This window comes from Bufo gargarizans, chromosome 2 (genome assembly GCF_014858855.1).
Source record: "Bufo gargarizans isolate SCDJY-AF-19 chromosome 2, ASM1485885v1, whole genome shotgun sequence".
Classification (NCBI taxonomy): Eukaryota; Metazoa; Chordata; class Amphibia; order Anura; family Bufonidae; genus Bufo; species Bufo gargarizans.
The window spans coordinates 135,689,782-135,706,087 of NC_058081.1; the positions used below are offsets into that span (position 1 = coordinate 135,689,782).

Consider the following 16,306-nt stretch of genomic DNA (forward strand, 5'->3'; position numbering starts at 1 on the left):
TGAGCCACTTGTTAATTTCCCTAATCTCCCGCTGCCTCTCTTGTGTGGCCCGTGGTACAGGTAGTATTTCGGAAAATACTACCTTTGAGGTCCTTGCCCTCAGCTTTTGACCTAAATCCCTGAAATCATTTTTAAGGACTCTCCACCTACCCCTAACTTTGTCATTGGTTCCGATATGGACCATGACCGCTGGATCTTCTCCAGCCCCTCCCAGTAATCTGTCAACCCGATCCGCGATGTGTCGAACTCTAGCGCCAGGAAGACAGCACACTGTTCGGCGATCACGGTCTTTGTGACAGATTTCCCTATCTGTTCCCCTAATAATTGAATCTCCCACTACCAGCACCTGTCTGGCCTGCCCTGCTCTCCTGGTCCCCTGCTTACCGGTGCGCAGGGCAGGCCAGACAGGTGCTGGTAGTGGGAGATTCAATTATTAGGGGAACAGATAGGGAAATCTGTCACAAAGACCGTGATCGCCGAACAGTGTGCTGGTGAGGACTGCTGGGTCTCCCATGATCATGAAAATGGGGATACAGGATCCCCAAAGAAATTAAATGGTAGGTCAACCATGTTCCCTTCTGCTTCATTCAATGTCTATGGGACTTCTGGAAATAACTAAGCATCTCCAGACCACATACCCATTGAAGTCAAAGGGTCTGAAAAAAAAGTGGTTGTAGCATGGGCCACATCCATATTTTTATGCAGATCCGTAATTTGCAGACCTCAAAACAGATATGGTTGTGTGCATGGGGCCTTATACAGATTCTACTGTAAAAAATAAAAATTAAGAGGTACAGTCAGCAGTGTACCTCCAACAGAGGCAGACCATGCAGCTCTTGGAGGAAGGGGGCCCTGTCTTGGACAAAATGCCCCGTCTCCTAATTACACCTAATTTTACAGTAAGTCTCTCTGTGTCAGCTTCATGCACTGATGTAGACTCATTGTTTGTCCTGCTTTACACTGCAACTTATCTCCATAAGGGCATTACTATGAAGGTGACAAGTGGCTCCCTCACCGCCACAACTGCCTGGTAACACGTACAGGAAATAATTATCTTTGTGTTCCTAGATGAACAACTTATTTTTTGGTACATCATTCCTAAAACTCGCATGTTTCAATCAAGATGATCTTTAAAGGGGTTGTCCAGGTTCAGAGCTGAACCTGGACATATCCCCATTTTCACCCCGGCAGCCCCCCTGACATGAGCATCGGAGCAGTTCATGCTCCGATGCTCTCCTTTGCCCTGCGCTAAATCGCGAAGGGCAAAGGCATTTTTCTGAGTTCCGGTGACATACCGGGCTCTCTATGGGGCTGACAGGCAGCCCGGTGACGTCACCGGCACTGATGGGCGGGATTTGGCTCTGCCCTAGCCAGTAAGACGGCTAGGGCAGAGCTAAAGCCCGCCCCTCAGAGCCTGTGACGTCACCGAACACACTGCTGGGCGGAAGTTACCGCCCGGCAGTGTGTTATTGAAAACACAAGAGCCCGCTTTTTGCGTTCCGTATACGGAACCATTCATTTCAATGGTTCCACAAAAAAAAAAAAAAGGAATGTACTCCGTATGCATTCTGTTTCCGTATTTCCGTTTTTCCATTCCGTTAAAAGATAGAACATGTCCTATTATTGCCCGCAAATCACGTTCCGTGGCTCCATTCAAGTCAATGGGTCCACAAAAAAAATGGAACACATACATAAATGCATCCGTATGTCTTCTGTATCCGTTCCGTTTTTTCCGAACCATCTATTGAAAATGTTATGCCCAGCCCAATTTTTTCTATGTAATTACTGTATACTGTATATGCCATACGGAAGAACGGAATGGAAACACAACGGAAACAAAAAAACGGAACAACGGATCTGTGAAAAACGGACCGCAAAACACTGAAAAAGCCATACGGTAGTGTGAAAGAGGCCTAACACTGTTTTGGAGGAAACTGCTCCCTACCAATGACTCTTGTAATAAGCCGCCATAGCTGATGGAACTGTCGCTACGAGCAGTACTGTATTTAAGATTTCACAGAAACATCAAGAAAATCAAACAAGATCAGCTCTGACCAATAGTTTTATCACTGATCTTTACCAACTTGTACGAAGATTATTATGATCACACAGAAACCAGCAAATCGTAATGATCACTGGGTAGTTTAAATGAGTCCTTTGTATCAGTATCTCCAATGAGAAAAAGGTCCACGTGTACAACCATATAAGGCCTCATGCACACGGACGGGGTTTTTTTCGGTCTGCAAAAACGGTTTCCGTTGTTCCGTGATCCGTGTCCGTTTTTTCTTCCGTGGGTCTTCCTTGATTTTTGGAGGATCCACGGACCTGAAAAATGAAAAAAAAAAAAATCTAAGTCAAGTTTGCCTTTGAAATGATAGGAAAAAACGGACACAGATCACGGACACGGATCATGGACGCGGATGACAATCTTGTGTGCATCCGTGATTTTTCACGGACCCATTGACTTGAATGGGTCCGTGAACCTTTGTCCGTGAAAAAAATAGGACAGGTCATATTTTTTTCACGGACTGGAAACACGGATCACGGACGCGGATGCCAAACGGTGCATTCTCAGATTTTTCCACGGACCCATTGAAAGTCAATGGGTCCGCGGAAAAAAACGGAAAACGGAACAACGGCCGCGGATGCACACAACGGTCGTGTGCATGAGGCCTAAGCCAGTGATGGTGAACCTTTTACAGACCAAGTGCCCAAACTGCAACCCAAAACCCACTTATTTATTGCAAAGAGCCAATGCTGCAATTTAACTTGAACACTGAAAAACACCGGCCAAGTTAATCTATTGGTGCGTCGCTTAACACAGGCCCCAGTAAAATGAATGCCCCCGTTGGCACCCCCTAGTATTAAAAATGTCCTATTAGTGGCCCCCAGTATCAATAACACCTCCATTAGTGGACCCCAGTATTAATAAGGTCAACATTAGTAGCCCCGCCTCAAGTATTAATAGGACCCTACAATACAATGCACATCAGACACAATCTGGAAAACATAGCAAAGATTTGCATTATGCTTTGGTTAGGCTGGGGTCACATTACCGTTTAATTTTCTGTTCTTCTGATCTACTAGAAGAACAGAAGAAAAAAACCGGATCCTGTACATGGCTAAAACGGATACAAAATGTGCATAATGCTTAAAATACAGGATCCTTTTTTTCAGTTCTTCTGACGGATCAGAAGAACGGAAAATGAAACTGTGACGTGAACCCGGCCTTAGTAATCTCCTAGCATGTCCTTCCCTTCTGCCTCCAATACCTCTGTGTACTCCAGTGACCTAGCAACTATAGCTACTACCAGCTACTATACACACAAAGAGCCACGACCTGCCCGAGCCCTATGACCAGATTGTAAGTAGCAGCAATTCTTCTGTATTTAATGTATTTTTACTATAGATCTTCTAGTGGCCGGCATTATGCGCCCCTTTACTGGGATACATATAGCATCTTGTCGGGATCATCGGCTATTATATATTTCTGCTACGAGGAGCCTGTAGTCTAATATGTGTGTGTTTGGTTTTAGCAATGATGAAATCTCTCTATAGAAGACAACTTACCGACTCCAGTCACCACAGTACAGGTAAATGTTACAGGATAAAGCGGCAAGTGTTCCCTTCCAACTTTGTGCAGCAGCAGGTGACACTTAACCCTTTCATGACTGGCCCTGAAACGGCTTTAATAAACAGAGTTTTTTATGATTTAGCGCACCTGGTAGTTTAGCAAACCTAACTTTATTTTATTTGTTGGACTACCAAAGTAATTTTTGCAATTATTTTATTTATTTTTTACAGGCTTTTCATTAATATGTTTTTTGGGTGGTTTTTTCTAGCTCTAATTTGGTGAAAACAGCTAAATATTTTTTACATTTAAAATTTTTAAATATAGAAACTAACACCAAAATAGTGCCTATCATTTTGATATATAATATGTACAGCTTTACGTGCACAAGGTGACTTTCGGTTGGTATGGGCATTTTATTTTTTTACATTTTTTTATTTGTATTTTTTATTATATTTCATTTATTTTTTAATTAAAAGACCTCTGAGGGGACACTGACACTTTTTTGCTTATTATTTTGCACTTTTTCCACTGTAACTGGGGCACCCACAGGAGTCTCAGTTACGGGTTGAAACAGCCCTGTGAGGGCACTGCAGACACCAGGCGATCACGTGACCACCGGGTCCAGTAGAAGAAGCCGCTTTGCCGCTATATATATATTTATAATGGTTGTGAAAGGGTTAATAAGAATACAGTTACTTTTGTTTTGTACATGAACCCTATGAGTTTCTAAAGCGCTGCGGAATATAGTGGCGCTCTATAAATGAATATTATTATACAGAAACATGGGATGTAAAATACAGTGGAAAGTCTACTGCAGATTTTGGCACTGATTAGTGGCAAAAAAAAAATAATAATAAATAAAACATTTCATGCAATATTAAATCATAGGTGGAGATCTGCAGAGTATATTCACCTGCTGCAGATTTGTACGCAGCACTGCATGTCAATCACTTTATCAAATGGGAATAAACCCTTTAATGGGGTTGTCCACCTTTGAAACACTTTTGGGCAGAATCCCTTTCCCCGCTTGACCTGTGGAGGGAAGCATACAAACCTGCTCCCTGCCGCTCGGTTCCAGTATTTTCGGTCAGCTGCGTTCCAGTTCCCTGTTGTCAGCTTCTGGAGTGGACAGAGGCCTTGTGTACTGCTCTAGCCAATGACTGTCCGCAGTGGTAACATGTCCCTCAGCCTGCACGTCACTGGGTCATGTGCCACTTGGGGGACATATCATCCCTGCCGCTGTAGCACTCGTTACCTCCATCCACTCAAGAAATTGACAATCCGGAGCTAAAGAGTGGTGGACCGAAGGAGCCGGCAGGGCCAACGCTTCCATATAGGCAAGGGGGGCAATTTCCCCCGGGCCCCCGAGTCCCTAGGGGCCCCCAAGCCCACCACCCGAGACTGGCCCGCAACTAACGCCAGGTCACAGGGAGATGAACGCTTCCATTGTGGAAGTGTTCATCTCCATAGTCATCTGTATCACCGTCCTCAGGACAGCGATACAGATGGCTGTGCTGTAGGGCAGGGGAGGGAGATGCGTCTCCTTTCCCTGTTCCTCTGATAGGCTGCAGGCCTTGTGCCAGCAGCCTATCAGAGGCCGGTGTAGGCGTCATCACGCGGCCTGAGCCGTACAGCGCGGGACACAGGCCGGAAGAGGCCTGCATCGAAACGCTGTGTGATGGAGGTAAGTATAAGTGTTTGTTTTTGTTTTTTAATACCGGAATATCTGTTACTGCCACATGGGGAAAGCGGGAGGCACTTGATACTGGCACATGGGGGGGTTTGGCACTTGATACTGGCACATGGGGGGTTGGCACTTGATACTGGCACATGGGAGGGTTTGGCACTTGATACTGGCACATGGGGGGGTTTGGCACTTGATACTGGCACATGGGGGTTTGGCACTTGATACTGGCACATGGGGGGTTTGGCACTTGATACTGGCACATGGGGGGGTTTGGCACTTGATACTGGCACATGGGGGGTTTGGCACTTGATACTGGCACATGGGGGGGGTTGGCACTTGATACTGGCACATGGAGGTTTGGCACTTGATACTGGCACATGGGGGGGTTTGGCACTTGATACTGGCACATGGGGGGGGTTTGGCACTTGATACTGGCACATGGGGGGTTGGCACGTGATACAGGCACATATGGGGGTTTGGCACTTGATACTGGCACATGGGGGGGTTGGTACTTGATACTGGCACATGGAGGGTTTTGGGGAGCACAGTGGCACAGTATTGGGGGTAGTAGGATGATTTGTCCAGAAAATGGGAGGATGATGGAAAAGTAGTAAACTAAGATATATTTTTTTTGTTGTCAAACAGCAGAGATGGAAAATGGCGACAAAATGGTGGTCTTGTCTGAAGGTCTGAAAGGAGAAGACGAGGACAGAGAACATCTATATCAAAGGAGACGTCACTGGATGTAAGAGGTATGCGGCGCTGTATTTCTGTAGTGATGGGGGGGGCGTTAAAGTCAGCAAGTGTCATGTGGGGAACCTTATTGTTTTTCACCTAGAACCGGCCCTAAGAGCCGGAACCAAGCAGCGGGGAGCAGGTATGTATACTTTCCTTCACAGGTCAGATAGGAAGGTGGACTTCCATTTTAGTTATCTGACTAGAGCAGAAGCCTGAAATGATTTGATATGAATCTCTTCAGTACAAACCAAGTAGCTTGTTGTTTTCTGGACATTTTATAGCACTCATGTTTGATGCCTCACATCTTTCTTTTTGAATGAATAGAGAAAGTAAGAAAACCTGGGGTCAATCAAAGTCAGGTGGATCTCCTGGAAGAGGAATTAAGAAAAGGTTATCGACAGGAAGCTGTAACCCTCAATGCAGTGATGGAGAACATGACACGGCTCTATCTGACCAGGTGATGATGAATATATGACTGTGGAGATGAATTACTATACACACTGAACCTCTCTAAACTGTAGATGATGTCAACTTAAAAGGCTTTCCCATGATTAATGTAAAAAATTAAAATCATACATAATCTAGTATATGACAACTTTGTCCAGAGATCTTCCCATTCATTGCTCCAACTGTTCTGCTAGATTTACAGCCAGGTCCATAAATATTGGGACATTGACACAATTCTAACATTTTTGGCTCTATACACCACCACAATGGATTTGAAATGGAACAAACTAGATGTGCTTTATTTTGAAGGTATTTACATCAAAATCAGGTGAACGGTGTAGGAATTACAACAGTTTGCATATGTGCCTCCTACTTGTTAAGGGACCAAAAGTGATGGGACATAATAATAATCATAAATCAAACTTTCACTTTTTAATACTTGGTTGCAAATCCTTTGTCGTCAGGAACGCATAGACATCACCAGACGCTGGGTTTCATCCCTGGTGATGCTCTGCCAGGCCTCTACTGCAACTGTCTTCAGTTCCTGCTTGTTCTTGGGACATTTTCCTTCAGGTTTGTCTTCAGCAAGTGATATGCATGCTCAATCGGATTCAGGTCAGGTGAGTGACTTGGCTATTGCATAACATTCCACTTCTTTCCCTTAAAAAACTCTTTGGTTGCTTTTGCAGTATGCTTTGGGTCATTGTCCATCTGCATTGTAAAGCGCCGTCCAATGAGTTCAGAAGCATTTGGCTGAATATGAGCAGATAATATTGCCCGAAACACTTCAGAATTCATCCTGCTGCTTTTGTGAGCAGTCACATCATCAATAAATACAAGAGAACCAGTTCCATTAGCAGCCATACATGCCCACGCCATGACACTACCACCACCATGCTTCACTGATGAGGTGGCATGCTTAGGATCATGAGCAGTTCCTTTCCTTCTCCATACTCTTCTCTTCCTATCACTCTGGTACAAGTTGATCTTGGTCTCATCTGTCTATAGGATGTTGTTCCAGAACTGTGAAGGCTTTTTTAGATGTTGTTTGGCAAACTCTAATCTGGCCTTCCTGTTTTTGAGGCTCACTAATGGTTTACATCTTGTGGTGAACCCTCTGTATTCACTCTGGTGAAGTCTTCTCTTGATTGCTGACTTTGACACACATACACCTACCTCTTGGAGAGTGTTCTTGATCTGGCCAACTGTTGTGAACGGGTGTTTTCTTCCCCTGGAAAAAAAATCTTCTGTTAACCACCACAGTTTTTTTCCGTGGTCTTCCGGGTCTTTTGGTGTTGCTGAGCTTACCGATGCGTTCCTTATTTTTAAGAATGTTCCAAACAGTTGTTTTGGATGCGCAAAATGTTTTTGTGATCTCTCTGATGGGTTTGTTTTGTTATTTCAGCCTAATGATGGCTTGCTTCACTGATTGTGACAGCTCTTTGGATCTCATCTTGACAGTTGCCAGCAACAGATTCCAAATGCAAATAGCAGACTCTGGACCTTTTATCTGCTCATTCTAATTGGGATAATGAGGGAATAACACACACCTGGCCATGGAACAGCTGAGAAGCCAATTGTCCCATTACTTTTGGTCCCTTAACAAGTGGGAGGCACATATGCACACTGTTGTAATTCCTAAACCGTTCACCTGATTTGGATGTAAGTTAAAGCTGACAGTCTGCAGTTAAAGCACATCTTGTTTGTTTCATTTCAAATCCATTGTGGTGGTGTATAGAGCCAAACATTTTAGAAATGTGTCGATGTCCCAATATTTATGGACCTGACTGTATTTCAAGTTGTCAGTGTGGCGTGTTCTTTCCTGCTGCAGCTCGTGGCAGTTGAAGGATGGAACTGAGCATTTGCTTCCGTCAAAGTGAGCAGGACAAAGAAATTCGAAAAAGATCAAACAACAGGTGGCGCTATACAGGTCTGAAAACTGTAGAACATTTTTTGTGGGACAACCCCTTTAAGCTGGCTATACAAATTAGATTGAAGTTGGTTGATGGTTGCACACCAGTTGGACAAACAAACATCTGGTAAACGTTCGTTTTGCAGACAAGACCATACACACTTTAGTCCATATTGACCGTTACAGTTGTTCAGAATGCCTATACATGTTCAATGAAAACAGGCGATGGTCGAAAGATCTATCTGGGAATGTTCGTTTTGGTTGACATCATCCAAGTAGATCATCTTCAGCCAAATGTGTATGGCCGCCTTTAGACTACTAGACAGTCAAAAGATGACCAGATTTATTACAGCACCTAATACTGGCCACTTTTGTCTGACTTTATACTACTATTGGTTGGCTTCGTTGTGACAGAAATTTGGTGCAAATTGTCACATTTTAGGTCATGCTGCAGTGGGTTATTCCTTTCAGTAAATTTTTATTTGTGGTAAATATGGGCAATGGTGCTTTCCTCCATTGCCCATATTTACCACAAATAAAAATTTACTAAAAGGAATAACCCACTGTAGCATGACCTAAAATGTGACAATTTGCACCAAATTTCAGTTGGAACAGACCCACTGTTATATAACCTAAAGGTCTGGCTTCGGAAACCTCAGGCAAACAGATGCTATTTCGAGGCTGAGCTGTGGGCAACTGCTGCAGAGGAAATGCTCCCTCGCCGGGTCCCATTATAGTCAACGGGACCTGGAGGTGCTCGGGCTGTTTTCAGCTATGCCGGATACGATGAACTCTGGCAGGCTGTTCCTCTGCCTGAACAGCCTGCCAGATAGTTTAAATGCTAGTGTGAAACTAGTATTCACTGGACCCCAATGCAAAATCTGCAACAGGGTCTCCATCTACCATGTGCCATTCATAATAGTAGTGCCTAATGTGGCAGAAGAGTTTCTGGACCCTTTAGGCAAGAGGTTCTTAGTACAACTGTTGCCTCTGCACCTCCTACCACTTGGGGCTCATGCACACGACCGTTGTTGTTTTGAGGTCCGTTTTCACTGATCCGTTGCTCCGTATCTGAGTTTTTTTTCCTCAGATTTAAGTCCTCTTCCGTTCCGTTATTTCACAAAACATATCCGTATGGTTTCCGTATTTGATACGTTTTTTGCAGATCGTATACAGAAACAGTAAGGTATTAATCACCAAATGCTGTACATGAGCAATATGGGCTGGGCATAACATTTCTACAGTAAGAATCTGCAAAATACAGATAAAATACGGATGACATACGGATGTGTTCCATGTGCGTTCCATATTTTTGGCGTACCCATTGACGGACAGTGATTTGCGGACAATAATAGGACATGCACTACTTTTTTGCAGAACGGCCATGCGGACAAACAGAAACGGAATGCACACAGAGTAACTTCTGTATTTTCTACAGCCCTATTGAAGTGAATGGTTCCGCATATGGTCCGCAAAAAAAATGGAACGGAAGCATAAAGAAAATGTGTACGTGTGCATGAGCCCTTATAGTAAAACCCTCTCATACATTGCTGATTTTACATCGAAGGTTCCAGGAGCTGGAAAAAGAACTGAAAAGTACAAAAATTGAGCTGGAAGTAGCGGAGAAACAGCAACTAGAAGCACAGAGAGTCCAGTCAGAGCTCCTGCATCACAACTGGGAACTTCTTAGAAAGCTACAGAAGCTTCGCCAGACCTTGGAGAGACACCAAGAAAGAAAAATCCCAAAACGCCAAACTCAGCCGGAGATTACACGCTGGAAACTAGCGAACCTTAAACATGGACATCATCTTATTTAAAGAGGTTATCCCACAAATGTAAACTTGTTTTTTTACTCATTTATCTGAAGGACTTTCTTCCCTTTATGTGGGTGGGCAGCAGCTCATCAAGCACCAGCATTTTCCATGATGCATTGAATTTAGCTCCTGTTAACCCCTTCCTCCCGGCATAGAAAATAGTCCCTTATGTACAGCCCCAGCGATATATACATGGTATTTAATGCCCCCACAATTTCATTCTCCACTGTCTAGAGAGAGATATAGCTATATATTTCTATGAATGAATGAAAGGCGTCAGGACCACTTCACTATGCAATCACTACGCCGGCACGGAGGGGACGGGAGCAGGGAAGCTACTGAGCATGTTAGTTCACCTCTGAATGCAGGAGAAGGTGGACCAGAAGGGTAAACAGCAGGGGGCATGTAATATGTGACAAACATAAAAAAAATTAACAATATTTTTATTTCATGTATATTGCAATAATATCACAGAAAACACTAAGATAAAAACATCCTGCATGATATGATATACAAATGTGCGGATGTCCCTGGCCATATTATTAAAGAAAATCACAGAAATAAGATAATAATGCACTTAGTAAAGTAGATGCAAGCATTATATACTGTATGGACTAAGCCCTCACTCTGATATGATAAAATCTGAGACACAGCCAATATATTTTGATCAAAACACATCTGAGCCCGCCTACCAAGCGTCAAGGTAGTCTCAGGTCAGGCGGGTCCTACTCTAAACCTATGCTAAACCTACCTAAGCCTGACCTGAGACCACCTTGGCGCTTGGTAGGTGGGCACAGATGTGTTTTGATCAAAATATATTGGCTAAGTGTCTCAGATATTATTATATCAGAGTGAGGACTTTGTCCATATATAATGCTTGCATCTACTTTATTAAGTGCATTATTATCTTATTTCTGTTATTTTCTTCAATAATATGGCCAGGGACATTCGCACATTTGTACATCATATCGTGCAGGATGTTTTTATCTTAGTTTTTTCTGTGATTTTTTGGTCTATGTAGTATTTGCTTGAGAAAGTGGCACCTTCAAGTGTGAATGCGCACCTATTTTATCTTGGGAGTAGCATTCCTCTGCACTTTTGCCCTTCCTATCTCATAGAGCGCATTGATTAGGTGGTACATATAGGTGTGTGCTCCTCCTCCCATTGGTTGCTTGATGCACATGGAGGTGACTAGGAGCAGCACACCATATGTGCGGCGTCTGCGCTCCTGAATATAGAAGCCCAATGGCTTAGGTAGGTTTAGCGTAGGAGCCGCCTGACCTGAGACCACCTTGGCGCTTGGTAGGTGGGCTCAGATGTGTTTTGATCAAAATATATTGGTAAGTGTCTCAGATTTTATCATATCAGAGTGAGGACTTGGTCCATATATAATGCTTGCATCTACTTTACTAAGTGCATTATTATCTTATTTCTGTGATTTTCTTTTATATTACAATAATACCTTATTTGAAATATCCATTTCATAGGAATATGTTTCATGGGATAACCACTTTAATTTTGGCCATGTCTTTCATACATTGCTGGTTTTGCATTGAAGGTTCCAGAATCTGGAAAAAGAACTTCTTTTTATTTTATAACTTCATCTACTTCCTAATGTGCCGCCAAACTTACCTTTCAGTACACAGTACAACTGGGTCGTAGGCGTGTGACTGTGCTGTATTTTATTTTTGGGCTGCAACACTCATAAATTTGCTGTTCATTTGCCTCTAAAATAAAATCTATGAAAACTACATTTTCCACTTCTCACATGTTTTTTTTTTGTTTTTGTTTTTCTGTGTTTCTGGAATTGTATTTCCTCAAGAAGAGTATGAAAAAAACATCATAAAAGAACACCACTGCAACAACATGCTGTCATTTAAAAAAAAAATGCAATAGACACAAAAAACACATTGCAATTGGAAAAACACTGTAAAAAAATCGTGTGCACTGTTTCATAATTTCCATGGACTTTCTGTTAACATCTGAAGTAAACATTTTTTTCAGAATGCGACAAAAACACAAAAAAAATCAGACAAAAAAACCATAATAAATTGTGTGAATGAACTCACCCTTTGGCCTCTTGCACACGAATGGATCCGCAAAAAAAAAAACGGATGACATCCATGTGCATTCCGTATTTTGCGGAATGGAACAGCTGGCCCTTTATAGAACAGTACTATCCTTGTCCGTAATGTGGACAATAATAGGACATGTTCTATTTTTTTGAGGAACGGAAATACGGAAACGGAATGCACACGGAGTAACTTCCATTTTTTTTTTGCGGACCCATTGAAGTGAATGGTTCCGCATATGGCCCGCAAAAAAAAAGGAACGGACATGGAATGAACATACGTTCGTGTGCATGAGGCCTTACAGTCAGTGTTTGGCGATTTTCATCAGTAATGGTGAGCCAAAACCAGGAGTGGGTCAAACACAGATGCAGATCTTTCCATTTTATCGTATGTCTGTGGAGGCTCCACTCCTGGTTTTGGCTCACAATAAGGCTCCATTCACACGTCCGCAATTCTGCTCCGCATTTTGCGGAACAGAATTGCGGACCCATTCATTTCTATCCGGATCCGGAAGTGCGGATCTGCACTTCCGGGTCCGCAATTCCGTTCCCGAAAAAAATAGAACATGTCCTATTCTTGTCCGCAATTGCGGACAAGATTAGGCATTTTCTATTAAGTGTCGGCGATGTGCAGTCCGCAAAGTGAGGAACGCACATTGCGGTTGTCCGTGTTTTGCAGATCCGTGGAGCCGCAAAAAACATACGGCTGTGTGAATGGACCCTAACTGATAGAAATTACTGACCGAACACTGATGTGTGAAAGCGGCTTTAGTAAAAACTCTGCTGGAGAAAGAACCAACCAATAGGCGCAAGCCCCTTAATAAATTTGCTGTTTGTGTGCCAGATCTGAAATCTTCACCAGCCAGGAGCTGTAGTAGATTCCTGGCGTTATGTGCGCATGTTTTCTGGAGCACATAGTGTTAAATGATTCGAGCCATGAAGGTCCTACCTGCCTCCTCCCACCCACTTTTTGTAAAAGTAGCGAGTTTGTTGGGAAAAGCTAAAAAGTCCCCCACTTTGTCACAAATGAGTATTTTTGAAAAATATGTGCGTACCACTTGAAACCGAACCCGAGTTCGGGAAATGTTTTTTTACAGTAGAAATCAATTTATGAAGTTATTACGTAAAGTCTCGCGAGACTTCGCAAAGTAATAACTTCGGCTCATCGGAGCCAATACATTCTAATACTGTACAGAGCGCTCGTTCCGTACAGTATTGAAACAAAGTTTTGTGCAAATCAACTTCAGATCTTTCATCCGAAGTCGAGTCGCTCATCCCTAGTCGTGTGCATGAGCCCTTATTGTGAGCCAAAACCAGTAGTGAAGCCTACACGGAGATAAGGTATAATGGAATGATTCCCTCCTGTTCTGGGTTTTTGACCCGCACGTGGATTTGGCTCACAATAAGGCTAGGTCTACACGACGACATTTGTCGCGCGACATTTTGTTGCACCAATGTCGCGCGACAATTTTTATAATGGCAGTCTATGGTGTCGCACTGCAACATGCGACATGTTGCGACTGCGACGCGACAGTCGCAGAAAATCCATTCAAGATGGATTTTTCTGCGACTGTCGCGTCGCAGTCGCAACATGTCGCATGTTGCAGTGCGACACCATAGACTGCCATTATAAAAATTGTCGCGCGACATTGGTGCAACAAAATGTCGCGCGACAACTGTTGCGCCCTATCTGTCGCGCGACAAATGTCGTCGTGTAGACCTAGCCTAACTGATCAAATAAGGGTGGATTCACATCTGCGTCCTGGATTCCGTTATGGCTTTCCGTTATAACGGAAAATAATGGAATCCAGAAGACAGAAGTCAAAACGGAAGCCTTTAGGAGACATTCCGTTTTGATCCGTCTTTATATAAGTCTATGGGCAGCTGAACGGATCCGTCTGGGTCCCGTTATGCAAGACGGAAAATACATTTGTGTCGACAGGACTTTTTCTCCGTTCTGCATAACGGAAACCAGACGGATCCGTTATGCTGCCCATAGACCTCTATTAAGACGGAAAGAAAAACGGAATGCCTCTAAAGGCTTCCGTTTTGACTTCTGTCTTCTGGATTCCGTAATTTTCCGTTATAACCATTTTATAACGGAAAGCCATAACGGAATCCAGAACACAGATGTGAACCCACCCTAACTGAAGTGTGAACGTCTAAAAAAAAAAAAACCTGTAAAACACGCCAAAAATAATAAAAATTCAAATCACCTCCTTTTCCAATTTTACATATAAACATAAATAAATAATACACATAACAGGTATCACTGCTTGCGAAAATGTCAGAACTTTTAAAATGCAAAAATATTTTTCCTGCATGGTGTAGCATGATTCGCCATTTTTGGTCACATTGTCCTGGAAAAATATAAATAAAAAGTGATCAAAAAGTCATATGTATCACAAAATGGTACAATTAAAAGCTACAGTTCACCCCACAAAAAGCTCTCATACAGGTCGGTAGACGGAAAAAAAATAATAATAATGGCTTTATGAAGATGCAAAGAAAAAAAGGGTTTTTTTTGTTTGTTTTTTACAAAGGTTTGTATTTTTTGTCATTTTTAGTGAATGTGGTAAAAACAAAACCCAAATAACTTTGGCGGAACTTCAATTTTTTTCCCAATTTCACTGCACAAAGATTTTTTTTCCAGTTTGCCAGTACAAGCGATGGTAAAATAAACAGTGCCATTAAAAATACACCTTGTCCCCCACCCACCCCCCAAGAAACAAGCCCCTATGCAGCTATATGAACAGAATATGAAAGAAATGATGGCTCTTTGAAAGGCAGCGAAGGGAAAACGAACAATAAAAGAAATACAAACAGACGGTGTTCAGAAAGGGTTAGAGAAAGCTAAATAAAGCATCAGCTGCTATAATGGCTTTTTATTTTGTATTAAACTGAGAGAGAAAAAAAACGACCGCGGCAGGACTCGAACCTGCAATCTTCTGATCCGAAGTCAGACGCCTTATCCATTAGGCCACGCGGCCCGCTGATACTCCCCACTATCCGAAGCATCTATGAATCCTATCTGCCGCTAGGCGTCACTCTCCCCTCCCCTCACTCTGCTTCTCACGCTCTTCACGTAATTCGTCCCCCGGATTACAGTTATGGGAGCAGCAGAGGCGTCAATTAGCCGATGTACTCAAAGTTTAGCGCTTGTGTCCTCCCCGGTCACCGTCCTCCTGTCTGCTGCTGTTTAAATTTAGTCCCCGGCTTTGTAGGCCTCAGCGGAGAATGAGGTAAATACAGAGTCTGTGCCCTTCTTATGTCACCAGCACGTGGGTCACCAACACGCGGGAGATCATACACATATAGCGGTACCGGACTCACAGCCATTGTCCACCGCGTTTACCGAGCTCCCCTGCCCTCCACACTGCGGTACTGTAGAGATATACTGGTGGACAGTGCGTCTTTCATTGCGTTTTATTTGTATACTTTGCTCACAGTCTACACACAACATCAGGTATCACTGTACACATTTACTGTCTGCCAGTGCCATACGTCATCCGCTGCAAGGACAGGGGTTGATCTCGAACTTTGTTTATAGGGTCCTGGGATGACGTAGTCATGTGGTGTTACGTCATTGAGGACGAAACGTCACTTTGACCTGATGAAAACTCCCCACCAGAAGATACCAACTGTGAGAGGTTGAGGGGGGAAGAGTTCACATAAAGGGAAGTTGTATAGGATGATGATGATGATTAATATTAATTACTATTATTATTTTTACATGCTTCTGGGATTGTTTTAATATCTTTAATGGGGGGGGGTCTGTAGTTTTAAATAGTCTAATAATAGCAGATACAGTGGTTTGGAGGAGGTGGGAGGTATTTATGGTGATTTTGGTGTCTCAAGCTACAAGGCCCATCTTCCCAACTTTGGAGACTGGAGGTGCACAGCCGCCATGTCTGTTTCTGAGACTCGAGGGCCACCGTGTCAGTTTCTGAGACTCGAGGGCCACCGTGTCAGTTTCTGAGACTCGAGGGCCACCGTGTCAGTTTCTGAGACTCGAGGGCCACCGTGTCAGTTTCTGAGACTCGAGGGCCCACCGTGTCAGTTT

The 16,306-nt window shown here is 43.3% G+C and overlaps 1 protein-coding gene and 1 non-coding gene across 2 annotated transcripts in view; one reads left to right on the forward strand and one right to left on the reverse strand.

Annotated features, from left to right (window-relative positions):
• Nucleotides 1-15,160: 15,160 nt before the first annotated feature.
• TRNAR-UCG lies at nt 15,161-15,233 on the reverse strand. The gene has a single exon. It is a non-coding gene; the product is annotated as a tRNA-Arg (tRNA).
• A 119-nt stretch (nt 15,234-15,352) lies between these two features.
• POLG (DNA polymerase gamma, catalytic subunit) overlaps nt 15,353-16,306 on the forward strand; it is an 84,525-nt gene continuing 83,571 nt past the window's right edge. Inside the window, exon 1 of the mRNA XM_044279480.1 lies at nt 15,353-15,485. The gene's annotated coding sequence lies outside the window, so the exon portion shown is untranslated. The remainder of the gene's footprint in view (nt 15,486-16,306) is intronic.